Genomic DNA, 7,782 nt, shown 5'->3' on the forward strand with positions numbered 1-7,782 from the left:
CCTCGTTAAATCTGAAGAGACCCTAACGTCCCCCTGTGGGCTGCAGAAGGCAAGTTCAAAGGGAACTATACAAAGGCCATCTGCATTTCAGAACCCAGGCTGGCCAACCCGAGTCTACTACTCTGCGGGGACAAAGAGCCCTGCAACATTCCTCAATTCTTAATGGCTAGGACATTTAGCAATCATGGAGACCCAGATGAGGAATCCATGTCCTTTGTCAAAAGTGGTGTGGAGAGATGGGAGTCCTGTGACATGAACCTCTAGCTGGAAGAACCAGTTATACTATCTTGCTGTACTATAAATCTCAGATCTGCCATTTTCCATTTAACTAGCAGCAACACAAAGGGGCTCTGCCAGGCTGAATACCTGGTCCCATCTACACTATTTCTACTAGAACTTTTGTAACATTGCTTACAAGGCTTATTTATCTCTGTGTGCCTATCTCATCATGGAAGTCAACTCTACTGGAACAATAATTATCCAGCATCAGTTCAGCCTGCCGATCTGCAAAGGAATACACCATTGGACATTGATTCTGGACTCTGGACACACATGAAACAATAATTCTTTTCTCTGTGGTCTTTCCCCTGTAATCTTTCTTTTCTCTATCTCTTTTTTACCGTATGATTGAAAAAGAGGCGATGTTGCTACCCTTCTCCTGCGTTTAAGTATGTGCAAATAAACTAACCCTCTGAGTTCATCTCATCATAAGTTTGCTGGGGCTATTAATAGAAAATTGGATCACACCAAAACTGAGAAATTGGGAAGCACGCCACCATTTGGAAAGAGGGTAGCAAATCAAAACATCTTTCTGTTTACGAATGGGTGGTGAGAAGAGAAATCAAGGCTGTTTAAATTGACCCCCCACTCCTGTCCGCAACACTAAACTAGCCAAAGCTTTCAAAAGGTGCATTTAGGTTGCACAAGTTTGCAGTGTAAATAGTGTGTGAAGATTTGAAATGTTTCTAAAGCCAAGTAAAATTAGATCTTTTCCTCAACAAAAACAAAAATACCTGGAAAAACTCAGCAGGTCTGACAGCATCTGCGGAGAGGAACACAGTTAACGTTCCGAGTCCGTATGACTCTTCAACAGAACTAAGGAAAAATAGAAATGAGGTGAAATATAAGCTGGTTTAAGGGGGGGGGGGACAGGTAAAGCTGGATAGAGGGCCAGTGATAGGTGGAGATAGCCAAAAGATGTCATAGACAAAAGAACAAAGAGGTGTTGAAGGTGGTGATATTATCTAAGGAATGTGATAATCGGTGACATTAAGGGTAGAAAGCAGGACGAGCAAGGTACAGATAGCCCTAGTGGGGGTGGGGCGGGGGGAAGGGATATTTTCCTCCTTGGACTCTTACTCTTCTTTGTTCTACTGTCAGGTTAGACTCAATACCTGTTTCAGGATTTCTGATGAAAGCTCATAGAATGGAAATTTCATGCTTTTCCTTTCTCCACAATTGATTCCTGACCTGCTCTCAGTGTTTTGAACATTTTCTGCTCTCATTTCAGATTTCCAGGCATTTGCAGTATTTTGCTTTCGTTTTGGAGAAAAATCAGCCTGCTTTCTAGCTCCTGATCACCATCTAGTGGTTCTTCAACAAAATTACATTTATAGTTCCTGAAAAGATGCAGCAATGCTGTAATATAAAATAAATGGATATAGTAATTGTAAAATGAAGAAACTGATAAGTAATTATCTTTAAAAAAGAGGAAATTGCCAACTATCTGTGTGTGCGTTATCAGATTAGTTTCAGCAATGCTGGTTCAACTGTAATCCAACATTAATCAGTACCTTCAGTGAAGGAGGTGAGAAAATTGGTTTTGGCAGAGCACTCTCTAGTACCTGGAATCATGCCTGGCACAAAAGAAGATACCTGTGGTCATTGGAGGTCAATCATTTCAGCCAAGGACATGACTGCAGGAATTCCTCAGGATAAGGTCTGAGGTCCAACCATCTTCAGATGCTTCATCCACAACCTTCTCTCCATCATAAGTGGGAATATTCACTGCATATAAGAAAATCCTCCTGTTGCCATTGCTTCTCACCTTAAATTGGTGTCTTCTGGTTCTTGACTCTCCTGCCAATGGGATCAGTTTCTCTCTATCTACTCTGTCCAGACCCCTCATGATCTTGAACACATATCAAATCTCCTTATAATCCTCATTTCTCCAAGGAGAAGTCCCAGCTTCTCCGACGTATCCACATATTGAGGTTTTTCATCCCTAGAACTATTCCTGTGAATCTTTTCTGCTCCCTCTCTAATGCCTTCATATCCTTCCCTAAGCATGGTGCCCATTTAAGCTCAAACCAGTGTTTATCATATTGTCAAAAGCAAAATACTGTGGATGTTGGAAATCTAGAACAAAAACAAAAATACCTGGAAAAACTCAGCAGGCCTGACAGCATCTGCAGAGAGGGATACAGTTGATGTTTTGAGTCTGTATGGCCCTTCATCAGAACTAAAAAATATAGAAATGAGATGAAATATAAGCTGGTAGAGAGGGGTGTGGGACAGGTAGAGCTCGATAGGGGGCCAGTGATAGGTGGAGGCCAAGAAGAGACTGCCAAAGATGTCATAGACAAAGGGGTGTTGACGGTGGTGATATTATCTAAAGGATGTACTAATGGGGACATTAAGGGTAGCAAGCAGGACAAGCTAGTGGCAGATGGCCCTAGTGGGGGTGGGATGGGGGGTAGTGGGGGTGGGATGGGGGGAAGGGATCGAAATGGGCTAAAAGGTGGAGATGAAACAATAGATGGAAATACATTTTAAAATAGGTGGGAAAAGAAAAATATATACGTAAAAAAAAAATTTAATTATTGGAAAAAGGGGGATCGGAAAGGGGGTAGGGATGGAGGAGAGAGCTCATGATCTGAAATTGTTGAACTCAATATTAAGTCTGGAAAACTGTAAAGTGCCTAGTCGGAAGATGAGGTACTGTTCCTCCAGTTTGCAACGAGCTTCACTGGAACATTTTAGCAGGCCAAGGACAGACATGTGGGCATGAGAGCAGGGTGGTGCGCTGAAATGGCAAGCGACAGGGAGGTCTGGGTCATGCTTGTGGACAGACCGAAGGTGTTCTGCAAAGCGGTCACCCAGTCTGCGTTTGGTCTCTCCAATGTAGAGGAAACCGCATTGGGAGCAGTGAGTGCAGTAGACTAAATTGAGGGAAGTGCAAATGAAGCGCTGCTTCACTTGTGAGGAGTGTTTGGGCCCTTGGACGGTGAGGAGGGGGGAAGTAAAGGGGCAGGCGTTGCACCTTCTGCGGTTGCATGGGAAGGTGCCGTGGGAGGGGCTTGAGGTGTAGGGGGTGATGGACGAGTGGACCAGGGTGTCCTGGAGGGAACGATCCCTGCATAATGACGCCGGGGGGGTGAAGGGAAGATGTGTTTGGTGGTGGCATCATGCTGGAGTTGGCGGAAATGACGGAGGATGATCCTTTGAACACGGTGGCTGGTGGGGTGATAAGTGAGGACAAGGGGGACCCTAGCATGCTTTTGCAAGGGAGAGGAAGGTGTGAGGGCGGATGGGCGGGAGATGGGCTGGACACGGTTGAGGGCCCTGTCAACCACCGTGGGTGGAAAACCTCGGTTAAGGAAGAAGGAAGACATGTCAGAGGAATTGTTTTGGAAAGTGGCATCATCAGAACAGATGCGACGGAGGCGAAGGAACTGAGAGAATGGGATGGAGTCCTTACAGGAAGCGGGGTGTGAGGAGCTGTAGTCGAGGTAGCTGTGGGAGTCGGTAGGCTTGTAATGAATATTGGTGGACAGTCTATCACCAGAAATTGAGACTGAGAGGTCAAGGAAGGGAAGGGAAGTGTCAGTGATGGACCACGTGAAAATGATGGAGGTGTGGAAATTGGAAACAAAATTAATAAATTTTTCCAGGTCCAGACGAGAGCATGAAGCGGCACCAAAACGGTCATCGATGTACCGGAGAAAGAGTTATGGGAGGGGGCCTGAGTAGGACTGGAACAAGGAATGTTCCACATACCCCATGAAGTGACAAGCATAACTGGAGCCCATGCAGTACCCATAGCCACACCTTTTATTTGGAGGAAGTGAGATGAGTTTAAGGAGTAATTGTTCAGTGAGAGAACATGTTCAGCCAGACGGAGGAGAGTAGTGGTGGATGGGGATTGTTCGGGCCTCTGTTCGAGGAAGAAGCGGAGAGCTCTCAGACCATCCCGGTGGGGATGGAGGTGTAGAGGGATTGGATGTCCATGGTGAAGAGGAGGTGGTTGGGGCCAGGGAACTGGAAATTGTTGATATGATGTAGGGTGTCAGAGGAATCACGGATGTAGGTGGGAAGAGACTGGACAAGGGGAGAGAGAATGGAGTCAAGATAGCAAGAAATGAGTTCCGTGGGGCAGGAACAGGCTGACACAATTGTTCTGCCAGGTCAGTCCTGTTTGTGGATTTTGGGTAGGAGGTAGAAGCAGAGCAGAGAAATTGAGACAACTGATGTCACGCCATCATCAGACGTCTCAATTTCTCTGCTCCTCTCACCCACTCTAACCTGTCTCTTTCTGAACTTGCTGCACTCCGTTCTCTCAGGTCCAACCCTGACTTTGTCATCAAACCTGCTGACAAGGGTGGTGCTATTGTTGTCTGCCGCACTGACCTCTACCTCCCAGAGGCTGAGCGTCAACTCGCAGACACTTCCTCCTACCTCCCCCTGGACCATGACCCCACCACTGAACATCAAGCCATTGTTTCCAGGACTGTTACTGATCTCAGCTCCTCTGGAGATCTTCTCTCCACAGCTTTCAGCCTCATAGTCTCCCAACCTCGCACGGCCCGCTTCTACCTACTACCCAAAATCTACAAACAGGACTGTCCCGGCAGACTGATCGTGTCAGCCTGTTCCTGCCCCACGGAACTCATTTCTTGCTATCTTGATTCCATTCTCTCTCCCCTTGTCCAGTCTCTCCCCACCTACATCCATGATTCCCCTCACGCCCTACATCATATCAACAACTTCTAGTTCCCTGGCCCCAACCGCCTCCTCTTCACCATGGACGTCCAATCCCTCTACACCTCCATCCCCCACCAGGATGGTCTGAGGGCTCTCCGCTTCTTCCTTGAACAGAGGCCCGAACAATCCCCATCCACCACTACTCTCCTCCGTCTGGCTGAACTTGTTCTCACACTGAACAATTTCTCCTTTAACTCCTCTCACTTCCTCCAAATAAAAGGTGTGGCTATGGGTACCCGCATGGGCCCCAGTTATGCCTGTCAATTCATGGGGTATGTGGAACATTCCTTGTTCCAGTCGTACTCAGTCCTCCCACAACTCTTTCTCCGGTACATCGATGACTGTTTCGGTGCTGCTTCATGCTCTCGTCTGGATCTGGAAAAATTTATTAATTGTGCTTCCAACTTCCACCCCTCCATCATTTTCATGTGGTCCATCACTGACACTTCCCTCCCCTTCCTTGACCTCTCTGTCTCAATTTCTGGTGATAGACTGTCCACCAATATCCATTACAAGCCTACCGACTCCCACAGCTACCTCGACTACAGCTCCTCACACCCCGCTTCCTATAAGGACTCCATCCCATTCTCTCAGTTCTTTCGCCTCCGTAGCATCTGTTCTGATGATGCCACTTTCCAAAACATTCCTCTGACATAACAAAAACAGAATTACCTGGAAAAACTCAGCAGGTCTGGCAGCATTGGCGGAGAAGAATAAAGTTGACGTTTCGAGTCCCAATGACCCTTCAACAGAACTGAGTAAAATTAGGAGAGGGGTGAAATATAAGCTGGTTTAAGGTGGGGGGGGTTTGGGAGGAGAGAAGTGGGGGGGTGGGGGTGGTTGTAGGGACAAGCAAGCAGTGATAGGAGCAGATAATCAAAAGATGTCACAGACAAAAGAACAAAGAGGTGTTGAAGGTGGTGATATTATCTAAGAGAATGTGCTAATTAAGAATGGATGGCAGGACACACAAGGTACAGTTCTAGTGGGGATGGGGTGAAATAGGACTAACAGGGCATAAAAGGTATAAATTTAAAAATAATGGAAATAGGTGGGAAAAGGAAAAATCTATATAAATTATTGGAAAAAACAAAAGGGAGGGGGAAGAAACGGAAAGGGGGTGGGGATGGAGTTCAAGATCTAAAGTTGTTGAATTCAATATTCAGTCCGGAAGGCTGTAAAGTGCTTAGTCGGAAGATGAGGTGCTGTTCCTCCAGTTTGCGTTGAGCTTCACTGGAACAATGCAGCAAGCCAAGGACAGACATGTGGGCAACAGCTTGCTTGTCCCTACAACCACACCTCCCCCACCCCCCCCCCCAAACCTCTCTCCCCACAACCCCCCACACCTTAAACCAGCTTATATTTCACCCTCTCCTAATTTTACTCAGTTCTGTTGAAGGGTCATGAGGACTTGAAACGTCAACTTTACTCTATCTCCGGATAGAGTAACCAGACCTGCTGAGTTTTTCCAGGTAATTCTGTTTTTGTTTTGGATTTCCAGCATCCGCAGTTTTTTGTTTTTATTTTTAGTTCCTCTGACATGTCTTCCTTCTTCCTTAACCGAGGTTTTCCACCCACGGTGGTTAACAGGGCCCTCAACCGTGTCCAGCCCATCTCCCGCGCATCCGCCCTCACACCTTCCTCTCCCTCCCAGAACCATGATAAGGTCCCCCTTGTCCTCACTTATCACCCCACCAGCCTCTGCGATCAAAGGATCATCCTCCGCCATTTCCGCCAACTCCAGCATGATGCCACCACCAAACACATCTTCCCTTCACCCCCCCAGCGGCTTTCCGCAGGCATCGTTCCCTCTGGGAAACCTTGGTCCACTCCTCCATCACCCCCTACACCTCAACCCCCTCCCAAGGCACCTTCCCATGCAACTGCAGAAGGTGCAACGCCTGCCTCTTTACTTCCCCCCTCCTCACCGTCCAAGGGCCCAAAAACTCCTTTCAAGTGAAGCAGCATTTCACTTGCACTTCCCTCAATTTAGTCTACTGTATTCACTGCTCCCAATGCGGTCCCCTCTACATTGGAGAGACCAAACGCAGACTGGGTGACTGCTTTGCAGAACACCTTCGGTCTGTCCACAAGCATGACCCAGACGTCCCTGTTGCTTGCCATTTCAATGCACCACCCTGCTCTCATGCCCACATGTCCATCCTTGGCCTGCTACAATGTTCCAGTGAAGCTCAACGCAAACTGGAGGAACAGCACCTCATCTTCCGACTAGGCACTTTACAGTCTTCTGGACTTAATATTGAGTTCAACAATTTCAGATCATGAACTCTCTCCTCCATCCCTTCCCCCCTTTCCGATTCCCCTTTTTCCAATAATTTACATTTTTTTTTACATATATATTTTTCTTTTCCCACCTATTTTTAAATGTATTTCGATCTAATGTTTCATCTCCACCTTTAAGCCCATTTCGATCCCTTCCCCCCATCCCACCCCCACTAGGGCCATCTGCCACTAACTTGTCCTGCTTGCTACCCTTAATGTCCCCATTAGCACATCCTTTAGATAATATCACCTCTGTCAACAACCCTTTGTCCTTTTGTCTATGATATCTTTGGCAGTCTCTTCTTGGCCCCCTATCGAGCTCTACCTGTCCCACCCCCCTCTACCAGCTTATATTTCATCTCATTTCTATATTTTTTAGTTCTGATGAAGGGTCAAACGGACTCGAAACGTCAACTGTATCCCTATCCGCAGATGCTGTCAGACCTGCTGAGTTTTTCCAGGTATCTTTGTTTTCTCATATTGCCCTTGCTTTAGTATTCTGATGAAGAAATAGAA

The sequence above is a fragment of the Cetorhinus maximus genome, chromosome 8, assembly GCF_964194155.1.
Source record: "Cetorhinus maximus chromosome 8, sCetMax3.hap1.1, whole genome shotgun sequence".
Taxonomy (NCBI): domain Eukaryota; kingdom Metazoa; phylum Chordata; class Chondrichthyes; order Lamniformes; family Cetorhinidae; genus Cetorhinus; species Cetorhinus maximus.